At 41.6% G+C, this 15,542-nt stretch overlaps 1 long non-coding RNA gene across 1 annotated transcript; it reads left to right on the top strand.

The window, feature by feature from the left end:
• The first annotated feature begins 775 nt into the window (after window positions 1-775).
• LOC109027995 (uncharacterized) lies at window positions 776-15,324 on the top strand. The gene is made up of 4 exons (XR_010134868.1): window positions 776-1,484; window positions 7,725-7,795; window positions 10,362-10,943; window positions 14,318-15,324. It is a non-coding gene; the product is annotated as an uncharacterized lncRNA (long non-coding RNA).
• Window positions 15,325-15,542: the final 218 nt, after the last annotated feature.

Here is a 15,542-nt window from a genome sequence, read left to right as displayed (position 1 = left end):
TTTGCCAGCCAGCAGCCAGTAGGCAGAGGGGTGGGAAGTAAACGCCAGGATAACGAGGCAAGACCGCCTCCCAATTCTCTTGAGTTACGCTTCTATTTTATTTTGTTTGAATTTTTTTGGTAGAGATGGGGTCTTGCTACGTTGCCAGGGCTGGTCTTGAACTCCTGACCTCAAGTGATCTTCCTACTTCAGCCTCCTAAAGCACCGGGATAACAGGCATGAGCCACCATGGCACCTAGTCTTGCTGGAATTTTTGAGATCAAATCTGCCACGTGTAAATCTAAGTCTTTATAAGAAGCATATTTCAAAGCCAAATACTAGTAATGTTTATATCAGCCGCTATTTTACATTGCTCAGGCAGTGTTCTCTTTCACTAATGCTATTAGCTGAACATTGGTTCAATTGCTTAGAATGGAAACAATTATATGTAATATTTCATAGTTATTGCTCTTGACATATATCAAAAGAGAAGTGACACTGGATGTGACAATTCAAAGAAATTCCAATATGGAACACAACTTTTGCCCCCAATTTTTCCTGTGTTTTCAAATAGAGATGCTAAGCTTTATTTCTCATACTACTTATTTTTTGGGTCCTGCTCACAGGACTGGAGGAGTGAGGTCAGTATGATATGGGAGTGCTGGGAAGGGAAAAACGTGGTCCCTTTAAATGATGCGGAATGGAGGAAGGGAAGTGCTGGGTAGAGAAAGGCGGGTCCCTGGCTAAGGCTCCACCCCCACGAACCCCATTCCTGCTTTCCCGCCCAAATGTTGCATTTTCTAAGACCTCTCTGGCCCGCCATACCCCGATCCTGGACCTACAAAAACCCAAGACTGGGGACACGGTGGCTCATGCCTGTAATCCCAGCACTTTGGGAGGCCGAGGCGGGCAGATCACGAGGTCAAGAAGTCGAGACCAGCCTTGCTAACATGGCGAAACCCTGACTCTACTGAAAATACAAAAATTAGCTGGGCGTGATGGCGTGCGCGCCTGTAGTCCCAGCTGCTTGGGAGGCTGAGGTAGGAGAATCGCTTCAGTCCGGGAGGTGGAGGTTGCAGTAAGCAGAGATTGCGCCACTGCACTCTAGCCTGGCGACAGAGACTCCTTCAAAAACAACAATAACAACAACAACAACAAAACAAAACCTCCCAAGACCCTAGTGGGCAGACACACAGCCAGCCAGACATGGAGAGGAGCACATTGGCAGAAGAAGACGCAAGTGGCTGGTCCTCGAGAGGACGTTGAGAGGAGCATGCCAGCAGAAGAGCACACACCGACAGGCACCGACACACCACCGGCAGGCCATGCACCAGCAGAATGATGCGGAGTTTGACGGGGCAGTCAGAGAAGAGCCTGGGCCGCCAAGGGGCCCGACTCCAGGGGAAAACCATCTCCCTTCTGGCTCCCCCATCTGCTGAGAGCTACTTCTACTCAATAAAACCTTGCACTCATTCTCCAAGCCCACCTGTAATCCGATTCTTCAGGTAAGCCAGGGCAAGAAACCCCAGGATACAGAAATCCTTCTGTCCTTGTGATAAGAAAGGGGGTGTAATTGAGCTAACACAAACCGCCTATAGATGGCAACTTAAAAGAGCATCCTGTAACACACGCCCGCCCACTGGGGCTTCAGGAGCTGTAAATATTCACCCCTAGACACTGCTGTGGGATCGGAGCCCCACAGCCTGCCCGCCTGTATGCTCCCCTAGAGGTCTGAGCAGCAGGGCACTGAAGAATCGAGCCACACCTCATCACACACCCTGCGAGGGGGACAAGGGAGATTTTCCCATATCAAGTAGATTGCCCTGGTGCTGGAGAAGCAGGAAAAACAGGACCTGCCGATACCCAAGAGCCCGGCAACTCTGGCTAGAGTGAGGCCTGAAATTGTGTCCGGAATTGGTGGGTTCTTGGTCTCACTGGCTTCCTCTCAAAATCACGCTCAAGAGACGCCACAGTTAGAGGTAATGGCACCTCTTTTTTTTTTTTTCATTTTTCATTTTTTATTTTTTGTGAACTGGGGTCTGGCTCTGTCACCCAGGCTGGAGTACAGTGGTGTGATCATAGCTCACTGCAATCTCGAACTTCTGGGCTCAAATAATTCTCCTGTCTCAGCGCCTGAAGTTGCTGGGATTATAGGCAGGAGCCGCTGCTACTGGGTTTACTTTTTAAATTGTGGTAAAATACACATAACATAAAATTTACCATCCTAATCACTTTTAAGTATACAGTTCAGAGGTATTAAATACACTTAAAATGTTGTGCAACCAACACCACCACCCACCTCTGTAATTCTTTTCATCTTGCTGTTAAAATTATGAGAGGCCATTGTTTTGGACCTAGGCCAAATCAGATCAGACCTCTTTCTGCACTAGGCCCCAACAGACCAGACCAAATCAAAATGGAGTCACTCATGCTAAATGAGACATAATCAAAATGAAACTAAGGAAGCTGCAAAGCTTTGCTGCCATTTTTAGATTACTACTTTCCTGATTCAGCATTTTCTTGGTTACAACAAAAACAGACCAGTTTTTTTTTCTCACCTGAAAACAGGAGATTCCAGCATAAAGAGGTCCCTTCTGTTCTAACCCTTACCAAAAGAACAAAACAAAACAAAAAAAAAACAAACCTGAAGTCCTGGTTCTCACATTTAAAAACTCACTGGTTTGCTATTTCCCACTGAGATTTGAGACCAAATAAGTACACTGACAATGGTGACAGAGTGACATCAATGTCTAAAGTTTTGGCCAATCAAAATTGAGAGGTTGACCAAAAGGGGGTAATTGTTAAATTAAGTTTTGCCTAAAGCTGCCTCCTTACGTATTTTAAGTTTGGTCTAAAGGTTTCTCCATACGTAGTGAACTGTAACCTGACTGGAGGTGTAAACAGACTGTAACCTACTCTTGTGCCAATCATCCAGTTTTGGCCAATCACAGGTAGCCAACTGATCGAATGTGTTCAACACCCAGCTGTAACCAATCAGGCTGTTTCTGTACCTCACGTGTGTTTTCTGTATGTCACTTGCATTTTTCTGTGAAAAATCCTCTCTGACTGCGAGGCAGTGCCAGAGTTGCTCTTAACTTATTCAAGGAGGTGGGAGAGTCTGCATGGTTCTTGAATTGTTCTTTGCTGAATTAAACTCTGTTAAATTGTCTAAAGTTTTTTTTTAACATTGCAAAACTGAAACTGTACATCCATTAAACACTAACTCCCCATTCCTTCTCCCCCAAGCCCCAGACAACCATCATTCTACTTTCTGTCTCTATGATTTTGATTACTCTAAGTATTATTGGTACCCTTTATGTAGCACCTTGGTGACTGAAGACCAGGTTCAGGGAGGTTTTTGTGTTTTGGTTTTGGTTTTTGTTTGTTCTTTTTTTTGAGACAGGGTCTCACTCTGTCACCCAGGGTAGAGTGAGTGGTGTGATCACAGCTCACTGTAGCCTTGAGCTTCTGGGCTGAAGCGATCCTCCCACCTCAGCCTCCTGAGTAGCTGGGTCTATGTGCATGTGCCACCATGCCCAACTAATTTTTTAATTTTTTTGTAGAGGTGTGGTGTCTCACTGTGTGGCCCAGGCTGGTCTCAGACTCCTGGCCGCAAGCAATCCTCTCACCTCAGCCTCTCAAAGTGTTGAGATTACAGGTATGAGCCACCACACCCAGCCAGGCTCAGGTTCCTAATGTTGGTTATCCATCTATGAGTACCAACATGCAGCAGTGGTAATTATATTAAAACTTACTATAATTTTAATTAATCTTTTTTTTTTTGGTTTTTTTTTTTTTAAGACAGAGTCTCGCTCTTTTGCCTAGCCTGCAGTGCAGAGTGGCACGATCTTGGCTCACTGCACTCTCTGTCTCCTGGGTTCAAGCCATTTTCCTGCCTCAGCCTCCTGTAGCTAGGAGTACAGGCATGTGCCACCACACCCAGCTAATTTTTTTTTTTTGTATTTTTAGTAGAAACAGGTTTTCGCCATGTTGGCCAGGCTGGTCTCGAACTCCAGACCTCAAGTGATCTGCCCGCCTTGGCTTCCCAAAGGGCTGGGATTACAGGCATAAGCCACCGCGCTCGGCCTGATTTTCATACATAGTACATATGTATATACATATATATTTAATATAATTTTCAAAATCTGAGCATTATTATATTACAGTTTTCAAGATCTTAGCATTATCATAATATCTGTTTTATTTTGTCTTAGGCCTCTCCTGCCAGTTCTAAAAACTAGTGGAATAAAAACCTTAGGTACTAAGTTATACTTCGTTTACCATTTTCTCTAATTTATTATTTCAACTCAGAGTCACAAAAGAAAGCTCATTCAAACGCAGTGGTAATATGACAGTGAGTAGCACTTGAGAAACACAAGCCAGACACAGTGGCTCACGCCTGTAATTCCAGCACTTTGGGAGGCTGAGGTGGGAGGATTGCTTGAGCTCAGGAGTTTAAGACTAACCTGAGCAATATGACAAAACCCAGTATCAACAAAAAATACAAAAAAATTATTTATCTGGGCATGGTGATGAGTGCCTGTATTCCCAGCTATTCTAGAGGCTCAGGCAAGAGGATGGCTTGAACCCAGGAGGCGAAGGTTGCAGTGAGCCAAGATCATGCCACTACACTCCAGCTTGGACAACAGGGCAAGACCCTAAGAAAAAGAAAAACAAGCCACCTTTCCATGTGGATTATATTCCTAGGCAATTTACTATACGTGGAAATAAAGTGTATCAACTATTATTTTCTCCCAGAAACACTGCTGTAACAGAAGGGTAAAGTTCCTGACCTAGGGCCTTATGCCAACTTTTACTAAATGCAGGACTTAATAAACTATAAATGATATATTTTAGTTTCATAGCATAAAGCTTTCTAACACACACACATAAATCAATTAAGTAGTGCTACAAGTAGTCAATAAACAAAATCCATTTAATATGATGCAGTCTGTTTGACCACATCTTCCTGCCAACTATTACACTGAAGCAAAACAACTCCAATGGGCAGGCTTATTCATTTTATGGATTTCAGGATGATTTCCTTGAGGACATTTTGACAAGTATATTGAAGGAAAGTTTGGGGCAGTTATGTGATGCCGTTCTGGAAAAGAAAAAAAGTGAACTCAGGAGTGATTACTTGCCATTCCCTCATTCTCTGATAGTCAATTTTCCTGTCGTAAAACCTAGGGATTAGAACTAATCACAGCCCACTAGTGTGGTTAAGGTTGGGATTCATTTTCTCAAAAGGGGAGAGCAACATATGTTCATGTGAGAAACTGCCTGTTTACGTGTCAGAAGTTACAACATGGGTGTAATTGGCAGAGGGCTGTAAGTGTGAATGGCTATGAGTACAAATCACTGTAAGGATTGCTTGCATGATTTCCCCCTCCAATTTGTCACTCAGTGGAAGAAACGTGAGCGGGGAGATCTTGGTTCTTGTCATCCCAGTTAATAAATTCAAAGCAAAAATGGGCAGACTCACAGAAGGCCTGAGAGTCCTGAACTAGACCTTCAAATAATCCCAAATGTCATGTCAGACTACTGTTCTGTGATAAGAAATGGTCAGTTATCTTTTAAGAACCCAATAAACGTCACGCAAAGTGGATCTCTAATAATTATTCTCCAAATCTTGTGATAAAATACTGAGCTTTATGTCAAGTCAGCCCTGTGTGGCAGGACACCGTGAGCAGTACAATTTGTTCTAACTCAGGTTGAGGGATAAAAGAAACCAGTCATTTAATCTTGTATTACATCAAAATTGATTTGGTCAAAAGTTACAAATTAGTTCAGTCATTTTTGACAGCGTGATTTTTATCAGAGGACCAAAAGCTTGGTTAAACGATGGGAGAGAAGGGGAGAAGATTTTGTTTCCAATCTTGGGAAAAAGATCTGTGCATCAAAATTATTCAACTATTATTTTCAGGTACCATTGTTCACAATAACTCTCCTAGAGCTGTGTTTATTTTTTGCAGAATGCACTCTGTCAGTTACATTGATCTTAAAGGGCTTAGTTATTTCTTTCCTTGCTGTGCAACCAACTCCACCAAAGTTGCGTTTATCTCTGCTTGTTTTCTAATCCAGTGGAACCAAGGAGGCAAGATGGTCAGGTATGATATGATTTCCCCTTAATATGGAAACTGCTGTTTATCTAGTATGTTGCAAAAGTAGTAGCCTTGCTCTCTAATCACCTAAAACATACCTGAAAGCAAGAAGGTTCTCTCCTAAAAGCTGGTAAACACAATGTCACAAACCAACCTGTCTGCCATAAAGGCACTGGTGATGTCCACAACGTGTCCTTCAGGAGGTCAAACAAGTGACACTCTCAGATTCTGAAAGTGGAGAGCCACCACCCCTTTAGGCCCTTCTAAGTATGGAAGAGAGGAAGGGAACCAGCGATTAGTTTTACTTCTTTAGAAAATCCAGCTCTTTTTCAGATTATTTCTTTTTTGCCTTCATCCCAGAGAGTAAAATTCCTTTGAAACAAGGAAGCATTTCTTTCAAGAACATCTTTACCTGCTTTAGCTTTTGTTTTCTGATAGTCAACCCCACCCATTGTTTCACTTGACAAGTAAGGGAAAGAAAGATTTTTTTTTTTAACTCATCTAAAGAAGGAAAACCTGTATGGATGGATCTTGAAACCAGTGGAGTGGGTGCCCACTGTGGACAGGACTAGGAGCAAAGAGGTGCACTAAAGCCAGCCTTTACATGGAGCCCCCTCACCCAAATTCAAAATCTGTTTAACCATCAACTTGCCTTAAACAAGAAGATAAGTCCTTTAAGCAAAGCAATGGAACTCATTAAGAGGTACTTTTAAGACATGTCTCAAATGTACATAATAAGCTGTATTAAGGATCATGAAATAATAGTATCTACCATTTACTGAGCTCTCATTTTGCACCAGGTGCTTTACATATCTCATCTCACTTGCATAGCAGCATCTCACTTGCATAGTTATTATCATTACCCCCATTTTACACATGGGCCTGTGGTCTCATCCAGGCATGGCATCAGTGACCAAGCTGGGATTTGAACTTAGAAATGTATGCTTTTGCTGCTATACCAAATGATGTCCCTCAAAAGAAATAATCTACGAAGCTGCTTTGTAAACAGTAAAGTTTCAGAATATTTTATAGTGACAGCTTAAACATATTCTGCAAAGTTTGGCCAGAAGGCAAAACAGGACTCTGTTCTTCAAAGTGCAACGAGCCTGGGTTTAGTTGTCATTCACTGCCAGGGATAGGCTCATTCTTTGCCATTGATCCCTGTGGGAACTGTGATTGTCTTCATTTGTAAAATTATGATAATAACTACTTAAAAAGTTATTTTGAGGGACAAATAGATAATGGATGTAAAATGCTACCTGGCACATCATAGGCAAAGCAGGTATACTTGATGAATAAATGTTCCTTTATCTCTTTCCCTCACAACTGTCAAAAACAACAAAATGTGTCCTCTAGCTTGGCTAATACCATGCATGTCTCACCTCTTCAGTCACCTAAGCTGAACTTTGAATCATCCTTGATGCATTCAAAAAAACGTTTTTTGAGCACTTACCTTACACCTAGCAGTATTTTAGGCATGGGGGATCTAGGTGTGTAGAAAATACCTGAATAGAATTTAAATATTTTTTCATCTCCCCAGCCTCCCACCCAGATAATCATCAAAGTCCTGTTCATTGTACGTGTGTTAGAAATTGAGATTACCATCTTGCCTTAAATTTGCCCTATTCTGTTCTTTCCTAGTGCCACCTCCCAAATGTGGAAATGCATTGTCTTTCTTCTTTCCTAGACCAGTGGTCCTCAAACCTGAGCAGGTATAAGAATCATCATCTGGGTGCAGGGGCTCACACCTTAGTCCCAGCACTTTGGGAGGCTGAGTGGGTTGGATTGCTCAAGGCCGGCCTGGGCAACATAGTGAAACCTTGTTTCTACGAAAAATAAAAGATTAGCCAGGTATGGTGGTCCGCCTGCAGTCCCAGCTACTTGGGAGCCTGGGGCAGGAGGATCACTCGAGCCCAGGGATTCGTGGCTGCAGTAAGCTATGATCATGCCACTGCACCGCAGCCTGAGTAACAGGGTGAGACCCTGTCTCAGAAACAAAAACCAAAAAAATCGTCATCTGGAGAGTGTGTTGAACCTCAGATTGCTGCCTCTCCCATCCTCTGGAATTCCCAGGTGATGGTAATGCTGCTGGTCCAGGGACTACACTTTGAAACCACTGGCCCAGACTGTTACCTCGCTTACCTCTTCATCTCTTCACCAGTAACCTCATCATTTTCTAATCCAGGAATCAACAAACCCTGGCCCTTTGAGCCAAATCAAGCCCACAGGTTGTCTTCATCAATAAAGTTTTATGGGAACACAACCATGCCCATTTGTTTACACATTGTCCATGTCTGCTATGAGGCAGAAATAAGTAGTTGTGACACAGATCATATGACCCAGAAAGCCTAAAATGTTTATGATCTGACCCTTTACAGAAAATAATTTTTTGGACCTCATCTTTACCATGCTACAAAAATGGTCTTGCCAAAAATACACCCATCCAGTCACCCTCTAACTTAAAAGATGGTTTCTCATTGCCTGCATAGTCAAGTCCCATGTTTTCTATGGTGTGACAACCCGTCCAACTCTGTTTTACCTATCTCTTTGTCCAATAATTTAACCATCCTTAACTTCTTAGTTTTTTTCAAGCAGTTCAAATCCTCCCTGGTTTCCAAGTCTTCCCACATCTTGTCGCTCTATGTACAATATCCTTCTCTCATTTCTTCACAGGATAAGAAACCACATCACATGAGTTTAATTTTTTTTTCTTAGATCTACCTCATTTGTCAGTTTAATTTTTGAGATTTCAGCTATTCACTCTGTCTCTCACTCAAAGAGACAGGGAGAATGAGGACAATACTGCCTGCCCATTCATTTCACATAATGAGTTTATGTTTGTGAATGAACGTGAGATGCGAGACTTTACCCTACCATTCCCTCAGTCCACTCAGACCCCCGGTGCCCATCCTGTGTTAGTCTGAGGATCTCACCACAGAGGGTGTAATCCCAGTGTTGAAGGATAACCGTTTTTCATACAACAGAGCCAATAAACACAAGCCAACTTCTGCATCTGGTGCTCAAAGAAGCAGCAACAATCTGTTCCAAAGCTGGAGGAAAACTGGCTGTGTGGGGCTTACTGGATACTGAATATCTAGATACTAAATACCTAGGTGCTGTACTTTATGGGTGATTTAAGGGTTCACTTCAAACATCAGCATTTATTTGTTTATATTTTATTATTTTTTATTTTTTTAATTTTTTGAGATGGAGTTTTGCTCCTGTTGCCCAGGCTGGAGTGCAATGGCATGATCTCGGCTCACTGCAACCACTGCCTCCCAGGTTTAAGTGGTTCTCCTGCCTCAGCCTCCCGAGTAGCTGGGACTACAGGCGCATGCCATCATGCCTAATTTTTGTATTTTTAGTAGAGATGGGGTTTCACCATGTTGGCCATGCCTGGTCTCGAACTCCTGACCTCAGGTGATCCACCTGCCTTGGCCTCCCAAAGTGCTGGGATTACAGGTGTGAGCCACCGCACCCGGCCAACATCAGCATTTAGAACCTAAACCCTAAATAAAATCTAACTCACTCTTTAAGCTTTGGCACAAATGTCGTTTCTTCTCATTTGCTCTGATGTGGGTCAGTCTTCCTTCATGCTCCCGTAAGTATCAGAGTTCTTTCAATCATTTGCACATATCTGTGTTATAATGTTGAACTGTAATTATTTATTTAATTTTCAGTCTCTCTCCTTTAGGCAGTGAGCTCTCCAAGGACAAAGGCATATTATTTATTTAGCTAGTTTTTAGAGATGGGGTCTTGCTAAGTTTCCCAGGCTGGAGTGAAGTGGCTATTCATAGGTGAGATCCCACTACTAATTAGCACAGAAATTTTGACCTACTTCATTTCTGACCTGGGCCAGTTCAACTCTCCTTAGGCAACCTAGTGGGCCTCACTCCTGGGAGGTCATGATATTGATTGATGCCAGTTTAGTGTGAACACCCAGTGAGCATAGCTCACTACAGCCCAGAAGTTCTGGGCTCAAGCTGTCCTCCTGCCTCAGCTCCCAAGTATCTGGGACTACAGGTACGTGCCACCATGTCCAGCAACAAAGACATATTTTAATTATCCTGTGTTTGTGTCTGTCTCAATACCTAGCCTTAGTATAAACATTTAGCAAATGTTTATTGATGAAATGGATGAAGTCCCACCTCCCATTTCGGACCACTTGCCCTTCTCAGAAATGATCTATGAACTCTCACTGAATGTTCAGTTAACGTCCATGGTTTATCATTTCAATGCATTTTAATTCTTCCAGTATTCATTTTTCTTCTCCACTAGGTTTAAGCATGGTCATAGCAGAATCAATGTGCTCACCCCATCATGAAAAAAAAAATTTGTTAATGAATTGATTACTACTTTGAGTGTGCCATATTTTAAAGACGAAGAGAAACTAATCAAGTTAGTTTTTATTTGGTCAGAGGCTTGTTTGTGCCTGCTTATCTAAAGTTATAAAGGCCCCAGATATGGCTCCGTGTTGCAGAGGGACTGTCTCTTCTTATATCGACAGAGCCCATATTCACAATGTATCACACTTACCTCGATGTATTGTCTGGAGTTTCCTAGGCTGTGTCCTTTGCCTGGAATGCTCTCTCTTGCTGGCTGGCTTTTTCCCACCAGCTGTGGCCAGGGCTGCTCTTTATTCCTTCATCAAAACTCCGTCTGCTGGGTGTGGTGCCTCACACCTGTAATCCCAGCACTTTGAGAGGCCAAGGTGGGAGTATCGTTTGAGCCCAGGAGTTCAAGACAAGCCTGGACAACAGAGCAAGACCCTGTCTCTACCAAAAAAAAGAAAAGAAAAAAAAAAGCCACTTTCTCTTCCATGAGCCAGTTTATTTTTTCTTCACGGCATTTGTTACAAATGTAAGTTAAAAGTCCTAAATACATATTTGTTCAATGAATGTCGAAGTGCTCTGACCTTATATTCAATTTTCCTATCCAAGGCAAAAACCATTATGGGAAAAATAGTAGAAAATCGGCTACTTAAAAGTTAACCACACTTAAGAAAGTCTAGCATGCAAGGTAGTGATTATCCTGGAGCATTCAAAAGGCATTTGGGTCTCATTTACGAGGGGTTTTCTGCAGACCTCAGTTTCTTAAATGTTAATCAATGTATTTTTAAAGGAGGCATAATTTATCACACGCTTTTGCAGCTTTACTCTTTATACCTCTAAGAAACTGTAGAAAATGTTTTCTTTCCCTGTCTCCTACATGTTTGAAGATGAAATTGAAAATTCAGCCAATAAAACTGTGCTAATAAGTTTGACACTAAGAAAAAGAAAGGCCCCTCTCCTGGTGAGTTTCACTGTGAGATGGCTGGAAATGTTGATTGGTGGATCTGTGTTTGTTCGTTAGTTTGGGGCTGGACACTGAGAGTTAAGTCCACTTAGAGATGTCAGGGAACCCAGACTTTTGGTTAAAAGCCAAAAGGGAATGTGGGGAGGGAGTTACGGACTGAAATAGGCGGTAGGGTTTTCTCCCTGTGTGTCCCCCTTTCTCTGTCCCTTGTTTGGTTTATGCATAGATTTTTGTTGTGTATCCTTCAATCCCTTCCACATTACCCTTCTCTCTTTCACCCTTAAACTGAGATTTAGAACTAAAATGAGAGTTTACAAAGGTACTGGCTATAATTATTTTATTTACTTTTTATTAATTTTTTTGAGACAGGATTTCTCTCTGTTGCCCAGGCTGGAGTAAAGTGGTGCAATCATGGCTCACTGCAACTTTGAGCTCCCAGGCTCATGCAATTCTGCCACCTGTGCCTCCTGAGTAGTTGGGACGACAGGCACATGCCACCATGCCCAGCTAATCTTTTTACTTTTTGTAGAAATAGGGTCTCACTATGTTGCCTAGGCCGGTCTTGGACTCCTGGGCTCAAGCAATTCTCATGCCTCAACCTCCCAAAGTGCTAGGATTACAGGTGTGAACCACCGCGCCTGGCCTATAATTATGAAAAAAAACCCCACTATTTTCTGATATGATTTTTAATTTATTCCTCTAATATAATATTCTATTACTCAGGTTTACTTTAGACAAAAAACTGCCTCCTTTGCTTACTATTTTTAAATGGTTATTGAAGGAGTCAACAGCCTGCAAATATGTGCATTTCTTTGACCCAGAAACTTTGCTTCTAGGAATTTGTATTAAGGAAATAATTCAACCAGTAGGTGAAGAACTTGTATAAGCCTGTTTATTCTAGACCTGTTCCATCTTATTGAAAAATTCATACACAACCTAAATGTCCAACAATAATGTTGATTAAATAAATGTAAGTATATCCATACAATTAAATGTTATACAGCTATTAAAATTAATGATGTCAGCAGGGCACAGTGGCTCACGCCTATAATCCTAGCACTGCCGAGGCGGGCAGATCAGTTGAGGTCAGGAGTTTGAGACCAGCCTGGCCAACATGATGATGTTGGCTGGGCGCAGTGGCTCACGCCTGTAATTCCAGCACTGCTGAGGCGAGCAGATCACTTGAGGTCAGGAGTTTGAGACCAGCCTGGCCAACATGGCGAAACCCCGTCTCTACTAAAAATACAAAAATTAGCCAGGCGTGATAGCACATGCTCGTAATCCCAGCTACTCAGGAGGCTGAGGCAAGAGAATTGCTTGAACCCGGGGGGCAGAGGTTGCAATGAGCCAAGATCACGCCACTGCACTCCAGCCTGGGTGACAGAGACAGACTGTCTCAAAAAATAAAATAAATGATGAGATATTTATTCCCATAAAAGATATTTATGCCATATAGTACAATAATAAAAGTAGTTTGCTAAATGGTGTGCATCATATGATCTCTACTTTAAATGAATGTATGTATACACACACATAAATTATATAGTGATTACTTCTGGTGATGTGATTATGAGTGAATTTTCTTTTTCGTTCACATGAAATGTCTAATTTTTCTATAATTAGAAAAACTGTTACTTCTATAATCAAAATAGTTTACTATAACCAACAAAACTTGGTGCTTATTTTATGTGACAGTCTATGAATTTGAATAGAAAATGGCATCCATTTGTGTTCTAATTAATGTTGTAATCCTGTTCTTTCACTCTCAACTTTTTTGCTCCTCCTCAATTAAAGAAATTCTCGTATACTGAAGAAACTTGGTGAGAAACTTGTCAAGGTCTCTGGAGCTCAAATGTGCCTTAAAATAAAAAGGAGATAAAATGAAAAATTCACTACTCCAGGGATCTGTTCTGTAGTGGAAACGCTCCTTATACTATGAGGATTTTCTTTCCATCTATTTGATTTTAATGGCTTTTAACTTCGAAATGTCTGAGGAGTAGATGTCTAAGGGTTTTGGTTCATTCAATGTGCTCTCCTCACCTGGACATGCAGGGACATGAGTGACTGCGAATGTGGACCTTGTTAAGGCTGTATGCCCATAAGCAAAGGAAATGTGAAATTGAGAAAACTTTCCAAGGCCTCACAACTTTCCAGGCCTCCCCTGACCTATTTGTATTTTCCAGACACACAACACCTTCCTCTGAATTATCCTCATTATTCCCAAGTAGCCCTGGATTCCACCTCCTGCCCTTTGTCGATGGCCAAACTGGAGACCTGGTTTGGATAGTGCTAGCAATAAGCTCGTGGTTGGCCACAGCTGGAGGAAAGCCTTCACTCAGGAGATACATGGACTTCTAATATCTTCTAATATTGCAACCCTAAACGTGAGGTTAAAGGAGCTGAGTGAAGGATCAGGGCCTGCCAATTGCACATGCTATTTTTAGCTCCTGTATTTGGTCCAGGTGACCTGGGGGACCACTCGTCCTCTCTGCACATTGGTTTTTCAATTGACAAAATGGACAGTGTACTGTTGTAGGCAGGAGAACTTCTTATTTAAAGGCAAAGGAAAGAATGCCATAAACACAGTAGGCTCAGCAGAGCTAATAATGATGCGGGGGCCCAGAATTCTTGCCTAGATTTTATCTCTGGCTTGTTGTGTGTCCCTGAGCACTTAGGCTATTTCTGTGGCCTCATGCATAGACAGGTATAATACCCTGTTCTCTTCACTTTCATTATATGGGCACTGCGAGGATAAAATAGCTAGTTAATGACATTTAAAATAGGAAGAAAATGTTTTGGAAGCCTTCAAAGTACTTGGAGATTTTCAGATTCTGACTAAATAGAAGGTATTGTTAGGAGAAAAATCTGGACAGTTCATATCATGTACATATTGTTTCCTTGAGTGCTGTATTTATTGGGCAATTTTTTTTTATTTTCAGCACAAATGTGGAGGAAAAATGAAGGCAAAGCAAAATAACAGGCAAGTCTGAAAACAAAAGTGTTGCCAGTCACACTAAGCCTCAGGCACGCATTCTGAATGAAGCTAAAGTTTAAAGTCCCCTCTGATAGATTTGTGACTTAAATGTCCACACTAGCAAGTGTGTTTCTCACATGGAGAAGTAGCACGATTTTATGTCAGGAAAGGGATGAGAATACGCTTCTTGAACACATACAACGCTGAAGACATTTCCTGGAAAACCATTGGCCTTCGCTTAGGACAGTTGCATCACACAGAGATGTTTGTGGTTCAGATTTATAAGAAACATGGGAACTGAAGCCAAAGCGCTACTTTTGCTCAGTATAACCAGGTACCAGATCTAAAGTGTTAGGCAGGTTCCTATATGTATGTTAGAAAAAAGTTGCCCAAGTTTTGGACAATTCCTTTTCCATCTCTCTTACAAGTCAACAAATCGAAGCAATAAACTATTCTCTGAAGAAAACAAATTTATTTGGTTGATTCAGACTTTTAATGAGACTGTTACTCCCCTGTGTGCCTTTCCTTTCTCTGGTTCTAGAAATACATCTAGAAAGGGGGAAAATGTTAATATATTTTCTACTGACTTTATGTCACAAATGTTTAGCTTAGAGGGTGGACTCTGAGGAACAGTGTCCTTTCCAAATATTATAAAACTTTGTGTTCATTCTGGAAAAACAAACAAAATTAATCACAATGATTTCCTGCTTTGGAGCAATGAGAAATGGGAGGGAAACTTCACCTTTTCATAGCTTTTGATGTTTGCACCATATGAATTACCCACCCCCAAATTTAAAATACAAATTTTTGAAAAAGTGTTTACCTCTGAGAAGAGAAACTAGTAGTGAAGAATGAGGAGCTGTAGATTTTTAAAATTATGGAACCATTCTGATGTATTTGCATTTTTCCCAATGTTCATGAATAAATAAATGTGCATTCATAATTAAAAAGAATAAACAACCTGGAAAAAACAAAAAAAGCTCTGTGTTCACTGATCTCTAAATAAGAAAAGATAAGACTTGTAGTGTGGCCTTATACTTGTACATCTTTTCCATGTGCCAAAGAGCTACCCCATGGTCAAGCCAAGTGGTGATTATGTAGCTTTCTCTGAACAGACATAATAGGGCTACACATTCATTGTGAAAAAGCTGCAGACAGATGACACCAGTCAACAGAACACCCTACACAGA

Source organism: Gorilla gorilla, chromosome 7, assembly GCF_029281585.2.
Source record: "Gorilla gorilla gorilla isolate KB3781 chromosome 7, NHGRI_mGorGor1-v2.1_pri, whole genome shotgun sequence".
Lineage (NCBI taxonomy): Eukaryota > Metazoa > Chordata > Mammalia > Primates > Hominidae > Gorilla > Gorilla gorilla.
This window is presented reverse-complemented; position numbering and strand designations above follow the sequence as displayed.